This window comes from Nycticebus coucang, chromosome 14, assembly GCF_027406575.1.
Source record: "Nycticebus coucang isolate mNycCou1 chromosome 14, mNycCou1.pri, whole genome shotgun sequence".
Lineage (NCBI taxonomy): Eukaryota > Metazoa > Chordata > Mammalia > Primates > Lorisidae > Nycticebus > Nycticebus coucang.
The window spans coordinates 43577665-43601141 of NC_069793.1; the positions used below are offsets into that span (position 1 = coordinate 43577665).

A 23477-nucleotide genomic window follows, 5' to 3' on the forward strand; every position below is an offset into this window, starting at 1 on the left:
GTGGCTCTCACTTCTGGCTCCTCCAGGAGTGGGCACTTTTCCTTCTTCTCTGCCATTGGTGGAACCAGACTCAACATCTCACGATTCCTCCCTTCCAGAACCTCAGCTGAGTGATTCTCAGCACTTATTTTGTGTCAGAATCACATGGGTAGCTTTTTAAACATGTGATTTTCATCTCTCACCCCCAGAGACTCAGAAAACAAAATAGTCTGGGGTAAAGCCCAGGTGTCAGTATTTATTTAAGTGCTCTAATGAAGGTGACGCATAGCTGCAGGCCAGCGCTGGGTCTAGCTCAGTGTCCCAGCTCCATGTCAGAGGGGCTCCGTGACCAGCCTCAGCATGCCGGGGTAGCCCGTGTCACCCACCACCTTCCAAGCAGCAGATATACTTCATCAAGTCGTAGATGCCATAGATTATAAAATACAACATGATTCTACATACCCTAAAAACAAAAACCGCCCATTAGGACACCATAATTGTAACTTATATAATGTATTACATAAGGATGCCACTGTGCAAAAGTGTGTATTAGAATCAAAAGTACAGGTGTAATCCCATCTTACAAGGGTATATGTGAATCCTAGTAAATGTGGAATATAAAGGTCTTAGCAAAATAAGAAAATGCTACAAAAGCTATGTTAACTAATGTGATGAAAATGTGTCAAACGATCTATGAACCAAGTGTATGGTGCCCCACGATCATACTAATGTACACAGCTATGGTTTAATAAAAATAAATAAATTTAAAAAAAAAGAATCAAAAGTACAATCTAAAAATTGAAGGATTTCTTATAAAAATTTAAATCTCCAATAAAAAATTAGATGGCCTGGCAACACAGGGCCCATATTCCCACAGACGACAAGGCAGCGGTGCTGAGATGGAGGAATGCACTGTACTGTGTCCCCGCCCCAGCACACACTCTGTGCACCCAGGCCCTACACGAACCCCCTCCACTCCCTGCCCTCCCAGATCCCTTCTGGCCTTCCTCAGGGCTTCCCAGCCCAGGCCCATGTTTTTCACCCTTCCCCCAGGTTCCCAAGGCTCACCCCGGTACTTCTCAGCACAGTGAAGTGGTGATCACTGACATGTCAATCCTCTCAGCCCTCCGGGTAGCCAAAGTACTTTGGGCACAAACTCACTTTTCTTTTCCCAATGTAATGTACAAATACAGCCATCTTCCTTAGGCACCATGATTCCCTTGTGCTGAAGTAAAATTTGAGATCTAAAGACCGAGCATCCACCATGGGTCGTGACACGCAGCATCTAAGCAACATTTCATATCCTAACACTAATATCGGGGTGGTCATTTAATCCCTCTAAACAGAGAGGGTGATTTATAGTCACCACATAACGGTGAGTAATGAGAGCCCTGATCCTTCTGTCACAGAATCCACACAACAAATACATGTGATCATGAAAACCACCTGTCGAAAATGCCACCTTCATCCTGAGAGGGTAGGACAACCCCAGGTAGCTTGGCACAGGCAGCAGTGACAACACCAGGGCTTGCTCTCACCAGACTTCTCAAATGCCTCACGATCTAGGAGCCTGAACAGGTGGCAGATGCCAGCACGGCACACACGAACTCTGATGATTAAACACCTCACACCCACTCCCAGAGATGGGGGAGGGCATGAGCATGAGGGTAGTATAGGTTGACAGGTGTCTCCCAGTAAATTTGTTAATAAATGAGAAGTCACAAAGCCCTATGTCAGCAGAGGAAGCTTTTGTTTTTTCAGGGAGGTCGATTTTTTTTTTTTAAGTGTTCCAGCTTACTTTTTCAGATTCACTGTATAAACCAGCAGGACAAGTTTCTTGCTTATGTTGCTGACCCCCAACATCTATAAGCGGAGATATAATTTTACGTGGGTTTTTCCTACCACCATTTCCCCAAATCCCCTATACCAAATGATACCAAATGATCCAGACCCCAGTTCTAGGAAAAAGACAAAAATAAAGGAACAACAATGCAGTATTTTGGTGAGCCACAGAGTAATGTGAGCATGATCAATGCAAAGAGGCCTGTCAGCATTCCTATTTATGCGTAACTACCGCTGGAGCCCTCGCCTTAATTATGCTCTTATTCACTGCGCGCATGGGGTCTGTCACCCTGGGTCTGGGGGTAGCTGAGCCCCGGAGCCTCCAAGCAGCATAAAAACGAGCCACACACCCAGCCGTGCCGAGCAACTTTTTCAAATGAATTATGGGGGAGATTTGAAAATTCTTCAAAAATGTCACAATAATAACTATTTTATCTTTTTTATGCCATAATTATGATTTGGAGCTTTGCTTTTCTTATTTCATCCAGGCACACCACAACTCATGAATAAAATATGACAAGTTTGATAGCAGCCATTGGAGAGGGTTCATCCGTAACAGGAGACGTGCTCAGGGTACCAAGAGCTTCTGTATTCCGACAGCCTTTGTTTCCGGGATGGGCTTTTATCTACAAGAAGGACCACGTGCGTTCTCCCACCACCACCCCACAACGCCTGCCTTCAGCACAGCACCTGAACCATGTTTACTTTGTCTTTTAATGATCACATTGCTGAACAATTAGGGAACAAATCAAAAAACCAGAGGGCACTCAATCTGAAGCTGGCTTGAAACAACGTGTCAAACAATTGACTCAGAGACACAATCAGACCAGCTGATTGTGGTAGGCAGCTTTACAGCAGAAAAAGCATCCATCCTATTACGCCTACCTGGCCAGAGATTTAAAACACTCACATGATTCTCTTTCAAGAAGTTTTCTTTCCTCAGCAAAAGCTGCCAGGTCCCTTCAAAGTCCAGGCTCTGGTCTTTCAAAGAAATAAATGTAAAAAGGAAAGGGAGGTAATGCGTGGCTCCATGAAACCATCAGCATTTATCAAATGGCCCCAGGGAAGTCAGACTCCAAGTTTGCAGGTTTCATTTTTTTAAAGCAAACTAAGAAGCATCTTGTTCTATCACACACAGAAAACCAACTGGCTTCCAAGTTTCCTTCCAAATACAAATGTTTTTTTTCTTCCCAGAGTTTGTTTCAAAATACATAAAAGCAAAAAGACATTTTAAAGTCACTCCTTGCCTAGGACTTGAAGAATGAAGAGTCAAGATTTAGATCTCCTGGACTGAGCAATCTGACAAACTTCCAGAGTTGTGGGTTTATCGGTGGAGCTTCACAAACAAATCTGAGACTAAGCTGGGACTACAAAACATTTCTGACACTCCTTAAGAAAATCAGCCATAGTATCGTCAGGAAAACCAGAACGCAAATGCTTAAGCGTATGTTGCTGTGTTCTCGTGTTGACCATGCTGATGCACAGTGATAATTATTTTTGGAAATTTCCGATCTGAATATTTGTTTTCGTATCTTCACCAGCTACACTAGGTGCTCCAAGACGCCAAGCAGTCTTGAGCTGTGATTCCTTCTCCCCACTAGAACAAGTCTGAAGACAGAATGCCTTTCCTCTTAAGGCCATATTTTCCGAGGGAGAGACCTCAGTCACATCGCCTAACCTGATGTCTGTCATGTTCCGTTAAACTGCATCTCATCCCTGACTGACACTTCGTGACACCAGGCAACCCAACAGTGGTTATGTGCAGATGCAAAATAAAATGCTTCCTCCCCTACCTCCTCACACCCTCACACACAGTTCAGACCGTGAGAGGACTCAGAGTCTTTAGCAGATAAATAAGGCAGTAGCTTGAACAGGCATAAAAAGAGCTAATTTTTATTCCCACGGGACAGAACACAATAGTGGCTTTCGGTACTCTGAAGAGCTGTCCGGTTGCGGGTGTGGGGCAGAGCCTTCCTTCTACCAGATCCAATTTCTCAAAGGAAGTATGTGACACCAGGGAATTTGGCAGTGGCATTTAAATCTTTGACAGACACCGCCAAATGGGATTAGGTACTATACTTCAGGTTTAGTAATAAAAAGAAATGAAGAAGAAAAATAAAAAGATTCCCAAACCAGCTGTCCATATGCCGATGCCAACGATGCTTGAAACCCTGAGAAATTTTGTTTTTCAGCCAAAGGATCCAAATGTCAAATCTCAAGGTCTTGCCTCATAGACCTGAGAGCCGACTTCCAACCTCGTGAGCCCTAATCAATCCATCATTCCTTCTCTCTTATCCGCAGGCTGGGCATCTCCTTCTAGATTTCATTTGCCAGCTTTCTACCCATGCTTTGAGGGCAGGGAAACTACAGCACCCTTTAGATCCACTTTTCCCAGAAAAAGTCTAGGAACACATGGTCTGGGACAAGAAACTAATCTGCATTTGTGCAAGCAGTAATGTGCAACCAAATATTTGAAGGGCTCCTTAACCACGACTCTAGATGTGACTGATCAGATACAGACTGAATAGCAGGGAACTGAAGCCACCATGCTTGTCCAGTCAATCAAAAGAATAAGTCAAACATACTCAAGAACATTACAGTTACATGCAGTCGAAACCTTGCACTGATGGTACAGAGAATGTTGGCAATCAAATCTCCTCTTTTTGTTTGTGTAAGAAGGCACTGTGGCTGGATGCACTGTGGCTGGCTGCACAGTATAGGTAACCTTTCGTCCTACCTCATATCATATAGCTATTATATACTCTGGGACTTTTGTCTGGCAACTGGGAAGGGAGGAAAGAGTGTTTCCTTTTTTGTTAGGGTGAAGATGCTTGTAGGGAAAGAATGATGTCTAGGCTTTCCTCCCCAGACCCCTGGGCAGGGTTTGAACTTCTTGCTTAGAGAAATAATTACATACAAGAGATGAGATATTTCCTTATGAGATTTTTCTGGATTCTGGGAGAAGCAGGGATAATTAGGAGCTAGGAAACAAAGAGTGGACTAATCTTGGAATAAGAGCCCTTCTCTCACCTGAACCCAGGAATGCTCTGCTCCCACAAAGCATGGAGAACATCTACCTCCAACTGGAACAAGTGCCTACCGGATCCCTACAGACCTGCATCTCTGTGGGACCAGCAGGCACAGCCCCCTCACAGAGAGGGTGACTCGAAAGGGGTTGTCAGCCCTGGCAATGACAAACCTCCTCCCAGCACCTTCTCCAACTGGCCAAGGTACAGGGAAAAAGAACTACCTGCCCAACGGTGGAAGAAATGCTCAGACTGAGTCCTCAAGTGCCCTAGAGAGAACCCCCCAAATAACTTGGGTTCTTGAGATAGTGCACAGAAAACCACTGGTCCTTGAAACAAGAATAGATGTGTTGTGGTTACAAGCAATACTGTGGGTTCCTTTGGTATTCACAGGTTTGTGAGTCTGAGGGAGATTGTTTCTCACTTAAAACAAGCCATTAGCAGAGCTAGAGAGGAGCGTACAGGGGTCAAGACATTTTTATGTGGTTTTCTTCTTTGAAGGCCATGGTGCTCTGAATTTCTGAGACGCTAGGTCAACTCTCTAGAGATCACTGAGCCAAAGCTCCACAGAAAGTTACAGGAAGCAAATCCTGAAACATTCTCGAACTGTGAACATGAGGCTCAAAGAAGGAGGAGGGTGAGTGGATGAATTAAGTTAAAGGCCATGTAAGACATACTTATATAAGAGCAAGAGACAGAAGCTACCAGGCAGGTCCATGGATAAGACCCAGTTGTGCTACTTATCAGGAGCATAGCTTTTCTGAGCCTCAAGTTCCTCATCTGTAAAATGAGGGTGGAACCCCTCCACCCACCTCACAGATTGTCATGACATATGGTTGGCTCAATACAGATCACTTCCTTCCTGTCTTTCCCTTCATTCTCCCAATCTAGGAAACTTTCACTGATTATAAGGTTTTGTTACTTAAAAAAATAGAATGAAATATTACAGATTCTCACTGATAGAAGGGACCCTAAAACAGTCATCCCCACTGGGTGATCTTGCCCCCAGGGGACATCTGGCAATGTCTTCGGACATTTTTGATTGTCACAACCTAGGTTGACACTGGCATCTAGAGGGTTAGGATGCTGCTAAACATCCTATAATGCACAGTACACCCTCACCCACAACAAAAAATTATCCAACCAAAAAAGTCAATAGTGCTGAGACAGAGAAACCCACCCTCAGAGGACCGCTAGCCCAGCTAATTCAGGAATTCTTGTTGTGAATACAATACCTCTGAGAGATAGTCTCCCTAGATTTGTTTGAACATTTTCAGGGACAAGCACTCACTACCTCTATTAAACTTTCTCCATTGTTGATCACCTCTAACTCAAAACATTTCTTTTTAGATTAAATCAAGATCAAGAACTTTGGGTGGCCAGTTCTACTTTTGCCCTCTCCTTCTCCACAGAGTAAATCTAAAACCTCTGGAACTCATCAAGTAGCAGGTGCACTGTCGGTTCTTAAGTGTGCAAGGCCCTGAGGGAGGACCAGGTTTGAATGGACAGAGTTCCTGCCCCCAGGAAGCTTACACTCTAACATAGATGACAGAGAGATGGACAACTGCAAAATAAGGCAGAATAAATACAAGTAAAGTAAATGAATTTTAAGGAATATCCTGCACCCTCCAGGAGAAAGAACCCATTTACTTCTGAGCTCATCTGGAATGGGTTAAAAAAAACGATACTTATAAAGAAAGTTAAAGGGGCTGAAATGGAGACAAGAACATCTCTGGATGACAATACACCAAAAGGAAAAGCTGGCATCACAAAAGTGCTACAAACACTCAAGGGTTAGCAGTAGGATGGGCAGAGCTTAGAATTACAAAAGGGATGTAATGGGAGATGAGAAAGATGGGTTGGAGCCAGATTCATGGGCGGTCTCAAATGTCAAGCGAAAGAATTTAGATTCATCAACCCAAATTCCATAATAGGTCCTGTGGGAGGACAATGCCAGCTGCAGCTTGAAGTATGGACTGGACAAAAGGGAGATTAGTATAAGAGGATACCAAAGTGAAGGGCTGTTTTGTGTTTTAAAAGAGAAAGATGGTCATGTACTATGGACTTAATAGTGTCCCCTCTCCCAAAACATTCATATGTTGAAGCTCCATCCAATGTGATAGCTTTTGGAGATGAGACCTTCCAGAGTTGAGTAGGTTTAGGTAAGGTCATGAGGGTTTGATCCTCATGATGGGATGAGCATCCTTATAAGACGAGACCAGAGAGCTCTCCACTTCTCTCTCTGCCATGTGAGGATATGGCAAGGAGGGGGCCATCTGCAAGCCATAAAGAAAACTGTCACCAGAACCTCACCCTGATCTTGGACTTCCCAGCCTCTAGAACTATGAGAAAGTGAATTTCTGTTTTTTAAGCCATTCAGTCTTTGGTATTTTGTTATGGCAGCCTGCGCAGACTAATACAGTCTGTTAAGAGCAAACAGAAGAAACACAGCAAAATTGCAAGGAAGGGAGAGCATGGCTTTCAAACCAAGTTCTAGAGGCAGGAGACTGCACAGGCTTAGGTGGAATAGTTAGTGCTAGAAAGGAAGAAAATCACACAGCTTGCAGAGGCTGAGCCTAAAGGAGGAGAAGGCAGGTGATATTCTAGAGGTGAAATTCTAGAGGAAAAAAAGGAGCTTAGGGAGTTCATTTCAGATAACCTAAACTTTAGTGAAATAAAGACAAGCATAAGAAGAAGACAATGGGGTGGGACAAATGAGAAAAACTGAATGATTTGGAGCAGCTGCTCTCCAGTATAGGGTCAGAGGCATTGGGGTATGTAAACACAGAAAGGAAAAAGTAAAAGCCCAGCTGAGACGGGCTAGCAGAACTTTGAAAAGCTATATGCAGCCAAGTATCGCCACCCCAACTGAGCATGAATGGCAGGATTTATCCAGAGTCTGGGAATTACAGCAAGGCAGTGATAGGATGGGGAGAAAAAACTGAGTGGATTCTGTTTGGGGTGATGAAAACTTTGCAAAACATCGTGAATGTAATTAGTGCCACCCCCCTCGAAAAAGAAATACCCGGTCCAAAATTTCGGTAACCCTGCTCTAGCACAACTTTTATCTCCCACTATATCCCAGGACCTGAACACTATCTCCCTATTAGGGTGGCCTGAGATAGATGGCATAGGCTTAACTGGATCATATTAAACGAATCAATTAAAAACCCCAGGTCTTTTTCACATGAACTGCTCTCAAGATAGGCTTGTTCTTGTGCAACTGAGGCTGTGGGCCATTGGGAAGGATTTTCCATTAATCTCTACGAAATTCCATCCTGTTCATCTCAGTTCCTGGTTACAACCCACAGAGATACTGGGAGGCTTGTTTCTAACATTCAACGAAGGAGCTTTTTGTCCCAGTTCTCCATCACTTCCAGCAGCAGCTCCCAAATCAGAGACTGCAAACAGGTTCTGGGCTGATAGGGGTGACTGCCGGTGGGCAGCATCACTCTCAGCTGGTTTCCTGCCTGTTTCAACTGAGATGATCTGGGTCTTTACCTGAGCACCCTCCAGGTGAGAGTGCCCCCTACCATCTCTCCTGCACACCTCACTGCCAGATACCATAGCTTCTTCCCTGCCTGTGGGGAAAAAGAAAGAAGAAATGGCTGAAAAGTGTCAGGCCACAGATATAAGCATATGTGGCTTGAGGGTGAGAGAGTTGTTTCCCAACCATTCGAAGTAGAGCAAAATATTTGATTTGAGTGAAACAGCACTCGACAGAAAAATGGTTTGATTCTTCCATTTTTGTCTGCAGAGCTATCTGAACCTGAACTTTCCACTAAAACAATCACGTTCACAGGCTGACATTAAAGCTTCATGCTGTGATGCACTGTCAAATACAAATCTCCAAAATGACAAATCGATAGAGAGAAAATTACAGAAATTAGGTTCATTGTAATTTCGAAAATTGAATTTTTATGTTGAAATCGTTTGTGTTATATTCATAATTTTATTTTAATGTCAGTATAAGGCAGCCAATTATACTTCGTTAAGAGTGCTTGTCTGTTCTTATGACATAATACCCTTTCTTTTCTTGATATTAAGCACCTTGGTGAAATTCATGGATGACAATTCATATATATTTACATCCCTACTTGGCAAAAATAAAAAGCCAGAGACCCTGAAATCATTTTTTAATTTTTTTCTACAAATTTACCAGACTGCAAAACCCAAAATTCTAGGAACAACTGACCTAAAGATTTGATAAATATACCTGAGATGTTTCTATGTATGTCACTGATGAGTAATACCATCCCAGAAGTATAACCATCCCTAGTTAAATACAGAACTAGGCAGCAGGGCCCTGGAGATGAGTTTCTGGGTCAACATCAATTCATAAAGGAACACTGCTATGTTTCTTCAGCAAACTAAAATTTTGCCTACCTAGACCAGGTATCATAAAGTTCGTGTGCAATTTAAAATAGTCAAATATTTGGAATTGCACTGAAACTTTATGGACACCCTGTATTATCAAGTTCACATTCAATCATCTTACCCAAAGAAGAGCCTGAGAGACTGTTAAAGGCCCTGCTGGAATCAAAGTGAACTTGTCTGCAAGACAGCAATGGATGAGCTGGTCCAGAATGTAGAGGTACCTGCATTTCATTTTTCCTGTTAATCATGCATTCCTCCCTTCTTTTGGTGAACACTCGCCTGCTTTGAGTTCATATGATGCAGTATTGATTCCTCCCCACACCTGTTTGGAAAGGCATGTGGCTCAGGTCTGATTGATCAGCACCATCCATCCTCTTGATCAGAGCTTTGGCTTAAGGATATATGCACCACACCAAATCAAGGAGACACAGTTCCAGAAGTTTTGTTCATGTATTGATAAAAGGAGTATCTACCCATTGCAATTCCTGAGAGGATGTGTTATAAGTATTAGGTCAATTTGCCACCAGCGGGGCAGCCTGCCTAAAGAGAGCCAGCCCAAAACAGCAAAGAAATGGAGAGAACATGAAATTAAAGCTATGATGATATCATTGGAGCACCTTAATCCAGGAGCACTCAGGTTACTTCTATCACTTTGGTTACATGAGCCAATGAAATTTCTTCTTTTTACTAAGCCACATTGATGTAGCTATTGATCTTTCGCAAGTAAAAAAGTTTGGCTGCTACATAAAATTCACTTAAGAATGTGACTTTGGACTTGGCACCCATAGCACAGTGGTTACCGTGCCAGCCACATACACTGAGGCTGGAGGGTTCAAAACCTGCCCGGGCCAGCTAAACAACAATGACAACAGCAACAAAAATAGCTGGGTATTGTGGTGGGCGCCTGTAGTCTCAGCTACCTCGGAGGCTGAGGCAAGAGAATCGCTTGAGCCCAAGAGTTTAAGGTTGCTGTGAGCTGTGACGCCATGGCACTCTATCACTCTATCGAGGGCAACGTAGTGAGACTCTGTCTCAAAAGAAAGAAAGAAAGAAAAGAATGTGACTTTGGTGAGCTCAGTCATTGCATTTACCACACAAATATTTACTACACACCTTCACAGTTGCAGGAACTGTGCTAAACTCAGAGACACAACACAGAAGAGACTTGGCCCTGGCCTCTGAAGAGGGAGTCTAGAGAAGGAGACAGACATTTCAGGACACACATAACAAGAAAAGTGTGGTCAGAGCTAGAGTCAAGCATGATTAACATAGATGCACCAAGACCAAACTGAACTAATCTAAGGAGGCTTCCGGAATCCAAGAAGCCAAGAATATACGTGACATTTGAATACATTCTTGAACTAGCTCCAGGGGAGACAATCATTTCTCTTCTAATGTTGCCATCTGTTTAATTTTTTTTTTTAATTTAGAATTTTTCCAAGAAGAGATATTAAGATCATTAGGCTAGGCTTTTTGGAATACAAAATTTCTCCCTTAAAAATAATAATAAGCAAGCTGGGTGGCAGGAATGCTTGCTATCCCTCTGATGTTTCCTATTTCTAGACAAGACTAGGAAGTAATAGAAAGGCATTTTTGTTTTGCTTTTACAGTTGTAATTGCTATTTACTTATGTATGTAACAGTATAACTTTTTTCCTTTTAACGTCCTAACTTTATACCTATTTAATTAAATACTCAGTATGATTATTACATAAAATAATAATAATAATAATAAGGATGGATAATATGGGGACCCTCTGCACTTCCCTTACTCTCCATGATCTTCCTAAGATTATAGGACAGAAGTCTGATGATCAAAACTAGGTTTGTTCTTTTTCTTTGAATGAGGTTCATCCGTATTCGGGGCTGGTTGAAAGCACTCCAAGGCTCTCTTTCTATGCTATAACCAAATTTCATTGGCTCATGTAACCAAAGTGATTTGGACTTTAATTTTCTCTTTTTCCTATTTGCTTCACACTGTCCTGTACTAAGATCATTCTTCTAGAAGGAACAATTGACTTAAATGAGAGAAAGTGTCTCTGTGTCATCTGTGAAGCTTACACCTTCTCTTTCAAGCCTGGTGCCCATTTTTTTTTTCTCGTTTTTCTTCTATTTCCTCCAACATTAATGATAAGATCTTAAATTCATGGTAATTTATGGTACACAGGACATATCTGACATATCTCTGAAATTTTCTGCTTAAAGTTAAAACGATAATTTGGGTAAATAATACTTTTGTGTTCTTACTAGTTATGGCTTTATTTAATAGAGAAAATTCTCAAAGAAAAACCAGCCTTCCTTCATCATCTTTACAAAAGATGTTTATAAATTTTTACCCTCCCACAGTTGCTGCTGTTGAATTGTTTGCTCCCAAAGCTGATTAAAACTAGAATTGGTGCCTAGGCTTCTCAATATATGCAGAAAAAGCACTTGGGAAAAAAATGCACCATTCATAATGATTTAAAAGAAAAAATTCTCAGCAAACTAGGAGCAGATGACAATTCCTCATTTTGATACAGAACATCTGTAACAAAAACCTACAGGTAACATTAGGCTCAAAATATTGAATGCTTTCAACAAAGGTTAGAACAAACATTTTCAGCAAAATTCCTATTCAGCATTGTACTAGAAGTACTAAATAGTGCAATACAATAAGAAATAAAATAAAAGACAAAAGATTAGAAAGAAGTAAAACTGCCATTATTGATAGATGGTGTAATTGTAAATGAAGGAAACGTATAGAACAGCAAAAAAAAAAAAAGGTACTAGAACAAGTAAATTTAGGATTTAGAATAGTCTCAAGATAAATGGTCAGTACATACAGTTAATTGCAATTCTATAAAATAGTACCAATTAAAAATGAAAGTTAAATGCAAAACCATTTAAATTATCAACGACAGTCTAATAAAAAAAACCACAAAATAATGCTGAGAAATACTAAAGAAATCTAAATTGATAAAGTTATATACAATGTTCATGAACCAAGTCATGGAAAACTCAATATTTTTAAAGTAGACATTATCCCAATTTGTTACATAGATTTAATGGAATCCAAATTAACATCTCAACAGGATTTTTTGAGGAAATTGACAACAGACTCTAAAATGTAAATTTCAATGAAAAGGATCTAGACTAGCCACACAGTCATAAAAAAGAAAAAAGGGGGCATTTTTATACTGCCTGACATCAATACTCATCTTAAAACTGTAATAACCAACAGAATATGGTGTTAGCAGAAGCATAAAGCTATAGATCCATGAAACAGAATGGAGAGTATAGAAACAGGCACACATGCAGTGAAATAATTATTGACAAAGTCACCAAGTCCACAGAACAGGAAAACAAAAGTATTTTTAGCACAAAGTGCCAGAACTTCTGAAGATCTGTATTTTAAACAATAAATCTCCACCTTTATCTCAAACCGGACACAAATATGAATTCCAGATGCGTCATAGATTACACATAAAGGCTGGAACCATAAATTTCCTCCAAAATTTCTTCATAACTTTAGAGTAGACAAAGATTTCTTAAACAAAATACAAAAAGCCAACCACAAAAGAAAAATAATTATATAGTGAACCTTATCAAAATTTAAAAATTTCTGTTCATGAAAACACAAACTAGGGTATGAATAGATAAGCCAGAGATGGGAGGAAAATATTTATAATTCACAAATATGACAAAAAAACTTGTAGCCAGAATATATTTAAAAAAAAAAAAAAAACTCCTACAAGTAATGATTTTTTTTTTTTTTTTTTATTGTTGGGGATTCATTGAGGGTACAATAAGCCAGGTTACACTGATTGCAATTGTTAGGTAAAGTCCCTCTTGCAATCATGTCTTGCCCCCATAAAGTGTGACACACACCAATGATTTTTTTTTAAATAATAAAAATGAGTAAAGAACAGATTCTGCAGAAAGGTATAGGAATGAAAACAAAACATACGTGTAAAGATGCTAAATATCATTACCCATCAGGAAAAATGCAAATTAAAATCACAATGAAATACCACTAAACACACATTTGAATGCTAAAATCACAGGGACTGATAACACTAAACGTTGGTAAGGATGTGCAGCAATTGGAAATCTCATACATTGCTGATGGGCTTGTAACATAAACAACCACTTTGGAGAACACTTTGATAGCTTCCCTTTTTTTTCTTTTTTTTTTTTTTGACTAGGATGAGGGTTTATATGATTAGGTTATGTTGTTTGTCTTTGTAAGGTGAAATCCAAGTTGTAGTTGTGTACTTCACCCAGGTAGTATGCCACATACCCAGCATGTTGTACTCACTAGATGGCAACTTACCAAACCCCTGTCCCCCTTTCCCCCTCCCCACTTCTTGAATTTATGTTTTTCTGCTGTGTGAGCCTGTAATTGTTGATCTACCCGTTTCAGCATAGTATCGAGCCCATGGGATGCTTGCTTTCCCATTCTCGAAATACTTTACTTAGGAGCATGTTCTCCAAATCCATCCGAGGAAATACAAAAGATGCGAAGCCTCCCTCTTTTGATGGCTGAGTACTAGTTCATGTTACACAGGTTCTTTGGTGACTTCTTATAAAGTTACTCCTGCCCTTTGGCCCAGCAATCCCACTCCTGGATATTTATCTAAATAAATGAAAATATATTCATAGAATGGAAGACTAATGGACAATAAAAATGAGTCACAAATACATGCAAACAACCTTCAGCGAAAGCTCCACCCTCTTTGGCTACAGCAAGGATAAGAAGAGCAACTGGTGCTTAGCTATCTAAGCAGTCAGAAAGCCACTAAGAGTGTAAGTTCCACTTCTAAGCCAGCCTGTCCTTCATGCAGTATCGCCAATAGATGGGACAGAGGAGGGAGAGGATGGGAGAGAGGAGGGCACCGAGGGACTGACACATGGGACCCGACTACACACACAAGGGAAGCCACACACAGCTGCCATGCTTAGGAAGGGCTAAAGCCCACACACTTAGGTTTCCCTCTAATACCCAGATGACTTTTATCTCCATATGACCATTGTTCTCTGCATAAATGCTTTCTGTTATGATTTGAATATATGTCCCCTCCAAATCTCATATTGAAATTCAGTCCCCAATGTGGTAGTCTTGAGAGGTGAGGCCTTGAAGACATGATTGGGTAGTGAGGGTTCTGCCCTTTTGAATAGGTTAATCCACTCTAGAATTAATGGATTAATGGGTCAGTGGATCCATGGGTTGTCCAGGGAGTAGGACCGGTGGTATTATAAGAAGAGGAAGAGAGAACTGAGCTAGCTAGTGTGCTCAGCCGCCAGGCTGTGCATCTCAGGACCCTGCAGAGTCTCCACCAGCAAGGACGTGCTCACAAGATGCAGCCCTTACACCATGGGCTTCTCAGCCACCAGACCTGTAAGAAATAAATTCCTTTCCCTATGAATGACCCAGTTTCAGGTATTCTTTCATAGGCAACAGAAAATACACTCCTTCTAAATTTCATCTCTGTTTTGAATGAAAGAACGCCACACTTTACAGTGCTTCCTTCTCATCATGCCTGGACTACCTGAGATCTTGCTGACCAAGACATGCTCTTCGTGTTGAAGAAGCCGTGCTTAGGCGCTTATGGCCAATGACTCAGCATTATTCTATTTATACCATCATTAAAATATTCCCAAATATACATGACCACATACTGATAGCTTTTTCTGCACAGAACCTCAAAGCCAGAATCATTGTCCACTGAGACTACTTAACAATTTCTCACTATGTAAACACATGTACGTTCAATTGCCCTCCTGGTCAGCACAACCCATCACTCTGAGCCAACTTGCGATTGTTCCACGGAATAATTATATGTGGCAGGTGTTTTGTAAGAAGGAAGTCAGACATGTAATTGTGAATAAGACACATCTGTGAACTGAAGGGGAGCAGATCAATAATCAACTAAAAGTCACCACTGGAGACTTGTTCCTTTAAGGGCAAAGAAAATGAGTTTTTTATCAGCCTGGGATGGTGTGAGCAAGGTGTTAACTTCAGTCACAGACATGGGCCAAAAGACTTTTCAAGGTTCCTTCCATCCTTCAGAGTGCAATGGTATAGAACCAGGGAGACATACACAGTATACATTCTGGATTTCCACTTATGAAACTCACCACAGAGAAACAAATGATGTAAATATTAGTAAGTGTATCAAGATAACAGGTCTAAAAATGATCTAGAGTGCTTTGTGTAAATAAAATTTCACTTCAGTGCCCTCTATCTTAAAATCACACTTGGAAAACATGATAGAATCACAAAAGAACAATGTTCAATACCACATTAAATAGTAATAACCACTGGTAAGCACCTACTATGTGCCACATACTACAGTTCCTTTGTACATAACTAAGGGGGTTGAATATTATGTCCGTCTTACAGGCTGTTAGTCTGCGGTGACAGCAGTTGTTACTTGCCTAAGATTACCAGCCTAGTAGGCAGGCAGAAGGCTTTGAACCCAAAGCTATCTAACTCCAAAATATGCCTTTCCACTTATCCATGTTGCCTTAAAGTTCTTGAAAACCTTAAAGACCTCCGTTGGACTCCCAAAGAACATCGTTCTATTAACTACACTAAGAAATAAGATCAAAGCTTGTGCTTCTCCCTGGAATAACTGACACCACCAAAAGATAGCCACTGTTTGTGGCCACCATCCAAATGACCAGAGAAGTCTTCCCGAACCCAGCGGACATGGACTCTAGTAGCGTCACTCACTGCCTGACGTTCTGAAACCGTGTCTCAGATTCCTCTCCTGCTAAACAGGACACTATCTGTCCTTGCCTGCCTCACAGTCTCATTATTAAATAATCAGAGTGAACACATTGTAGACGGGTAAGAAACTCCCTTTGCTTGTGAAAACATTTTCACCTTGCACAGAAGTGTGGCATGGAGGAGCAGAAGGAACATGGAACACAAGCTCAGTCAGAGGACCAGGAGGGCAGTTCATAGTCCAGCTGCTACTTCCCAGTGATATGGTTTGGATGTTTGGCCCTGCCAAATCTCACATTGAAATCTGATCCCTGGTGTTGACTGTGGTGCCTGGGGGGAGGTGTGAGGGTCACAGGGGTGCATCTCTCAGGAATGGCGTGGTGCCCTCCCTGCAATCAGCAGTTCACAGGAGAGCTGTTTGTCTAACCAAGGCTGGCACCGCCTCCCCCTTTCTTGCCCCTCCTCTTGCCAGGTGACACCCCTGCTCCCTCTTTGCCAGCCACCTGGATTGGAAGCTCCCTGAAGCCCCACCAGAAGCAGATGCCAGGGCCAAGTTTCCTTGTCAGCCTGAAGAACCGTGAGCCAAATAAACTCTTTTCCTTATAAAGGACCCAGCCTCCAGGATTCCTTTGCAGGGGTCCTCAAACTACGGCCTGCGGGCCACATGAGGCGGTGTGATTATATTTGTTCCCATTTGGGTTTTTTACTTCAAAATAAGATATGTGCACTTGCATAGGAATTTGTTCATAGTTTTTTGTTTTTTTTTTTTTAAACTGTAGTCCGGCCCTCCAACAGTCTGAGGGACAATGAACTGGCCCCAAACTTTAAAACTTTCTGTTTAAAAAGTTTGAGGACCTCTGCAAGTTATAGCAACACAAAAAGGAATAAGTCAGTCTAGTCATTTCCCCATCTTGAGCCTCCATGTCTTCCTCATCTAGAAGATGATGGGACTGTTGGGGATCAGTGATTCTTCACGTATGACACAGTGCCGAGTGGCAGGCCATAAAAGTTCTCTTGATGAGTCTCAAACTTGATGAAAAAAATAAAGGTTTTTTTAATTGCATCAATAAATATCATCTCATTTCAAAGTGTTATCTACAACGAAAGGTGACTTACGAGTAACTTACTAAGTAGATTACTAAACTTGTTGACAACTAAAATTAGTGTGTTTCTAGTTTATTCAGGACTCAAATACTTGGCAACATTCAAAGCTCCTACTTTGTATGAACACATGCAGCAGGTGGTGAGGCCCACAATGTTTAGGAAGAATGACGTCAATATCATTGCTATCTTCAGTTGATTGCAGCCGTCAGTTATGACTGCCTATAAATTAATGTTAAGTCCATAATCAACAATTTAGACTGCAGGGTGTCACTTGGTTAACCCTATCATGTGTGGTGATGCTTACTCAGATCCACAGTGTATGAGGCCTATAATTTTCAATAATTGGGCTTTCAAGCATGTAAGAATTGGATTCAAACAAAGTGCAAATAAAATAGGGCAATGTGGTGGAGAGCGAATGAGGAGGCTTCCTTGCCAAGGTGAGGATCTTCAAAGACATCTCTAAAGAGGTAAGATGTAAGTCAAGAATTGAATGATGAGAAGCAGGCTAGTGGAGATCTGGGTGAACTCCAAGGCAGGCAGAGGAAACAACAACAACAACAAAAGATGCTGCAGCAGTAACAAGCTTGAAGAGTGTCATGCTCCAGACCGCCCACCATGGGCAGGACATACTACCTTCCCCCTGATGCTGAGTTTGGCCATGTGACTTTGCTTTGGGTAACAGAGTATAAGCAGAAGTGATACAAACAAAGGTTTCAAACCTGCCTGTGCAGTGAAGAACAGCCTGCCCTGAGTAGTTGCCACCCCTTTTCTCTGGGTTCCAGAATGGCCATGCATGAGCAGACTGGAGCTTACATGACTAGGAAAAGCCAAGACCAACTGTATTTCCATCTTGAGGCAGAACCTCCCAGTCAAGCTCAGCCTGGAGTAGCTGATTGAGTCAACTTACAGTCCTATAAAAGGGAGAATACATGCTTACTATTGCATGCTCCTGAGTTTTAGAGTTCAGCAATAGCTGACTGATAAGTGTGTTCAGACAGGAAGAAGACTGGTGTGATTATGGGGAGCAGGGAAGATGGGCGGTGACATGGATGAGATAAGAAGGCGTCACATAAGGTAAAGCTTTGCAAGAAAGTTCTTCAGTTTGGATTTTATTTGAAGCATATTGATAGGTCATTGGAAGAGTTCTAAATCTAACAGTAACACATCTGGCTGTTGTATGTACGATGGACTGCAGAGTTGCCTAACAGGATGACAGGACACCAGTTACAGGAGGCTTTTGTGATATTCTAAGCAAGAAATGACCATAGCCTGGAGTAAGGTTGTGAGTATGGAAATGGTGAGGCATGATGTAATTCAACATACATTCCGGAAGTACAGGAGATGGTACCAATTACCAATAACAGACTCAATTAGGGATATAAAGACAAAAGTGTTCAAGGATGGTCCCTAAGTTTGGGGCCTGAGCAACAGGGGAAATTATGAAGCTATTTACTGAGACAAAGAATGCTTGGGATTGAGGCAAAAAATGTCCAAAGTAGGGAGGCAGGGAGAGTGAGCAATTCTGACACCTTACAGTGGAAATGCTAACTAGAGGGCCAGATATTCAATTCTGCCTTTCAGAGAAGAGTTGTGAGCTAGAAATATAAATGTATCATCGGGGTCAGATGATATTCAAAGCCACGAGACCAGAGATCATGTGAGAGGAGAAGATAGCTCACACGGCACTCAGTCCAACATTGGGAGCTATAGGAGCTGAGCAGGAGCCGGCAAAGGTTACAGGGAAATACGGGTCTAGAAGGCAAGAAGAAAAGCAGGTAAGTACTACAGAAGCAAACACAGAGAAGAACCATCACTCAAATTTGATTCTGTTTTCATAGTTCTGAGTGATTGCTAAAGAAGATACACAACTAATTATAAAAGAAATTGAAGAAAGGACAAGAAACATTTTTTTTATTGTTAAATCATAGCTGTGTACATTACTGCAATCAAGGGGTACAATGTGCTGGTTTCATATACAATCTGAAATATTCTCATCAAACTGTTCAACGTAGCCTTCATGGCATTTTCTTAGTTATTATATGTAGACATTTGTATTCTGCCTTTAGTAAGTTTCACCTGTACCCATTCTAAGATGCACCGTAGGTGTGGTCCCACCCATTACCCTCCTTCCACCCTAACCTCCCCGCTCCCTTCCCTTGGCCCTTTCCTCATAGTTTTGTGCTATAGTTGGGTTATAGCCTTCATGTGAAAGCTATAATTGAGCTTCATAGTAGGGTTGAGTACATGGGATACTTTTTCTTCCATTCCTGAGATACTTTGCTAAGAAGAATATAACCTTCATGTGAAAGCTATAATTTAGCTTCATAGTAGGGCTGAGTACATTGGATACTTTTTCTTCCATTCCTGAGATACTTTGCTAAGAAGAATATGTTCCAGCTCCATCCATGTGAACATGAAAGAGGTAAGGTCTCCATCTTCCTTTAAGGCTGCATAATATTCCATGGTATACGTTTACCACAATTTGCTAGTCCATTCGTGGGTCGATGGGCACTTGGGTTTCTTCCATGACTTAGCAATTATGAATTGGGTTGCAATAAACATTCTGGTACAGATGTCTTTGTTATATTGTGATTTTTGGTCTTCTGGGTATAAACCTAGCAAAGGAATTATAGTATCGAATGGCAGGTCTATTTTAGGTCTATAAGTATTCCCCAAACATCCTTCCAGAAAAAACGTATTAGTGTGCATTCCCACCAGAAGGGTAGAAGTGTGCCCTTTTCTACACATTCATGCCAACATCTCTGGTTCTGGGATTTTGTTACATGGGCTACTCTTACTGGGGTTAGGTGATATCACAAAGTAGTTTTGATTTGCATTTCTCTGATGATTAAGGATGATGAGCTTTCTTTCATGTGTTTGTAGATCATGCATCCATCTTCTTTAGAGAAGTTTCTCTTCAAGTCCCTTGCCCGCCCTGAGATGGGATCACGTGTTCTTTTCTTGCTAATACATTTGAGTTCTCTGTGGATTCTGGTTATTAGACCTTTATCAGAGGTATAACCTGCAAATATTTTCTTTCATTCTGAGGGCTATCTGCTTGTTTTACTCACTATGTTCTTGGCTGGGCAGAATCTTTTTAGTTTGATCAGGTCCCAGTAGTGTATTTTTGATACTGCTTCAATTGCCTGGGGAGTCCTCCTCATAAAATATTCACTCAGGCCGATTCCTTCAAGAGTTTTCCCTGCACTTTCTTCAAGTATTTTTATAGTTTCATGTCTTAAGTTTAAATCTTTTATCCAGTGAGAGTCTATCTTAGTTAATGGTGAAAGGTGTGGGTCCAGTTTCAATGTTCTACAGGTTGGCAGCCAGTTCACCCAGCACCATTTGTTAAATAGGGAACCTTTTCCCCACTGAATGTTTTTAATTGGCTTGTCAAAGATCAAATAATGGTAAGTAGCTGGATTCATCTCTTGGTTCTCTATTCTGTTCCAGACATCTACTTCTCTGTTTTTGTGCCAATACCATGCTGTTTTGATCACTATGGATTTATAGTACAGTCTCAGGTCTCGTAGCATGATTCCTCCAGCTGTGTTTTTATTGCTGAGTAATGCTTTGGCTATTTGAGGTTTTTTCTGATTCCATATAAAACTAAGTATTATTTTTTCAAGATCTTTAAAATATGATGATGGAGCTTTAATAGGAATTGCATTAAAATTATATATTGCTTTGGGCGGTATAGACATTTTAACAATGTTGATTCTTCCCAGCCATGAGCATGGTATGTTTTTCCATTTCTTAACATCTTCAGCTATTTCTTTTCTTAAAGTTTCATAGTTCTCTTTGCAGAGATCTTTCACTTCTTTTGTTAGGTATACTCCCAAATATTTCATCTTCTTTGCCACTACTGTGAAAGGAATAGAGTCCTTGCCTGTTTTTTCGGCTTGGTTATTATTGGTATATATAAAAGCTACAGATTTATGGGTGTTGATTTTGTACCCTGAGACATTGCTATATTCCTTAATCACTTCTAAAAGTTTTGTAGTAGAATCCCTAGTGTTTTCCAGATATACGATCATATCATATCATCTGCAAAGAGTGAAAGTTTGATCTCTTCTGACCCTATGTGGATACCCTTGATTGCCTTTTCTTCCCTAATTGCAATGGCTAAAACTTCCATTACAATGTTAAAGAGCAATGGAGACAATGGGCAACCTTGCCTGGTTCCTGATCTAAGTGAAAATGATTTCAATTTAACTACATTCAATACGATATTGGCTGTGGGTTTGCTGTAGATGGCCTCTATTAGTTTAAGAAATGTCCCTTCTATACCCATTTTCTTAAGTATTCTGATCATGAAGGGATGCTGGATATTATCAAAAAATTTTTCTGCATCAATTGAAAGAATCATATGGTCCTTATTTTTTAGTTTGTTTATGTGCTGAATTACATTTATAGATTTACATATATTGAACCAGCCTTGAGATAAATCCCACTTGGTCGTGGTATATAATTTTTTTCATGTGTTGTTGGATTCTGTTTGTTAGGATCTTATTGAGTATTTTAGCATCGATATTCATAGTGATATTGGTCTATAATTTTCTTTTCCTGTTGAATCTTTCCCTGATTTGGGGATCAAGGTGATGTTTGCTTCATAGAATGTGTTGGGTAATATTCCTTCTTTTTCTAATTTTGGAAGAGGTTTAGTAATATAGGTACTAGTTCTTCTTTAAAGGTTTGGTAGAACTCTGACGTAAAGCCATCTGGTCCTGGGCTTTCCTTTTTAGGGAGATTTTGTATAGTTGATGCTACTTCAGAACTTGATATTGGCCTGTTCAACATTTCCACTTCATTCTGGCTAAGTCTTGGTAGGTGGCATACTTCCAGGTATTGGTCGATTTCTTTCAGATTTTCATATTTGTGAGAGTAGAGTTTCTTGTAGTACTCGTTAAGGATTTTTTGAATTTTTGAGGGGTCCGTTGTTATTTCATCATTATCATTTCTCATTGATGAAATTAAAGATTTTACTCTTTTTATCCTGCTTAGATTGGCCAAAGGTTTATCTATTTTATTAATCTTTTCAAAATAACCAACTTTTTGATTTATTGATCTGTTGTATAATTTTTTGTTTTCAATTTCATTTAATTCTGCTCTGATTTTGGTTATTTCTTTTCTTCTGCTGGGTTTGGGGTTGAAGTGTTCTTCCTTCTCCAGTTGCTTGAGATGTCCCATTAAGTTATTAACTTCCTCTCTTTCCATTTTCTTGAGGAAGGCTTGCAGTGCTATAAATTTCCCAAATTTCCCTTGGGTTGAGTGGTGCTGGAGTTCTGAAACTATCTGCTATCAAACACATGAAAAAATGTTCATCATCTCTATATATTAGAGAAATGCAAATCAAAACAACCCTGAGATATCATCTAACCCCAGTGAGAATGGCCCACATCTCAAAATCTCAAAACTGCAGATGCTGGCGTGGATGTGAAGAGAAGGGAACACTTTTACACTGCTGGTGGGACTGACTGCAAACTAGTACAACCTTTCTGGAAGGAAGTATGGAGAAACCTCAAAGCACTCAAGCTAGACCTCCCATTTGATCCTGCAATCCCATTACTGGGCATCCTACCCAGAAGGAAAAAAATCCTTTTATCATAAGGATACTTGTACTAGACTGTTTACTGCAGCTCAATTTACAATCGCCAAAATGTGGAAACAGCCTAAATGCCCACCAACCCAGGAATGGATTAACAAGCTGTGGTATATGTATACCATGGAATACTATTCAGCCATTAATAAAAATGGAGACTTTACATCCTTTGTATTAACCTGGATGGAAGTGGAAGACATTATTCTTAGTAAAGCATCACAAGAATGGAGAAGCATGAATCCTATGTACTCAATTTTGATATGAGGTCAATTAATGACAATTAAGGTTATCGGGGGGAAGCAGAAAGAGGGACAGAGGGAGGGGGGTGGGGCCTTGGTGTGTGTCACACTTTATGGGGGCAAGACATGATTGCAAGAGGGACTTTACCTAACAATTGCAATCGGTGTAACCTGGCTTATTGTACCCTCAATGAATCCCCAACAATAAAAAAAAAAAAGAATCTCTTGGCATGTCTGGAAAGTTCTCCTTCATAATCTCATGGAGAACAGACTCTGTGCCTTGTGAAGCCACTTTGTGGCTTTCGGGGATCCCTATAAGATGAAAATTTATAGCACTGCAAGCCTTTGCAGTATCCCAGAGGTTCTGGTAATTCGTGTCTTCATTGCTGTTTTGTTCCAAAAATTTGATTTCCTTCTTAATCTCGTCTATAACCCATCTATCCTTCAGCATAAGGTTGTTTAGCTTCCATGTTTTTGTATGGGTATGCAGGTTCCTGTTGTTATTCAGTTCAAATTTTATTCCATGATGGTCTGAGAAGATGCAAAGAATAATATCTATTTTTTTTAATTTGCTGAGGTTAGATTTGTGACCTAGGATGT

General features: G+C 40.7%; 1 protein-coding gene across 3 annotated transcripts in view; it reads right to left on the minus strand.

The window, feature by feature from the left end:
* NELL1 (neural EGFL like 1) overlaps positions 1-23477 on the minus strand; it is a 950583-nt gene that overhangs the window by 890360 nt on the left and 36746 nt on the right. Inside the window, exon 1 of one of the 3 annotated variants that reach the window (XM_053561807.1) lies at positions 10338-10399. The exons of the other annotated variants lie outside the window; for them this stretch is intronic. The gene's annotated coding sequence lies outside the window, so the exon portion shown is untranslated. Of the gene's footprint in view, positions 1-10337; positions 10400-23477 lie in introns of those variants that run through there. 3 annotated transcript variants of the gene reach the window in all.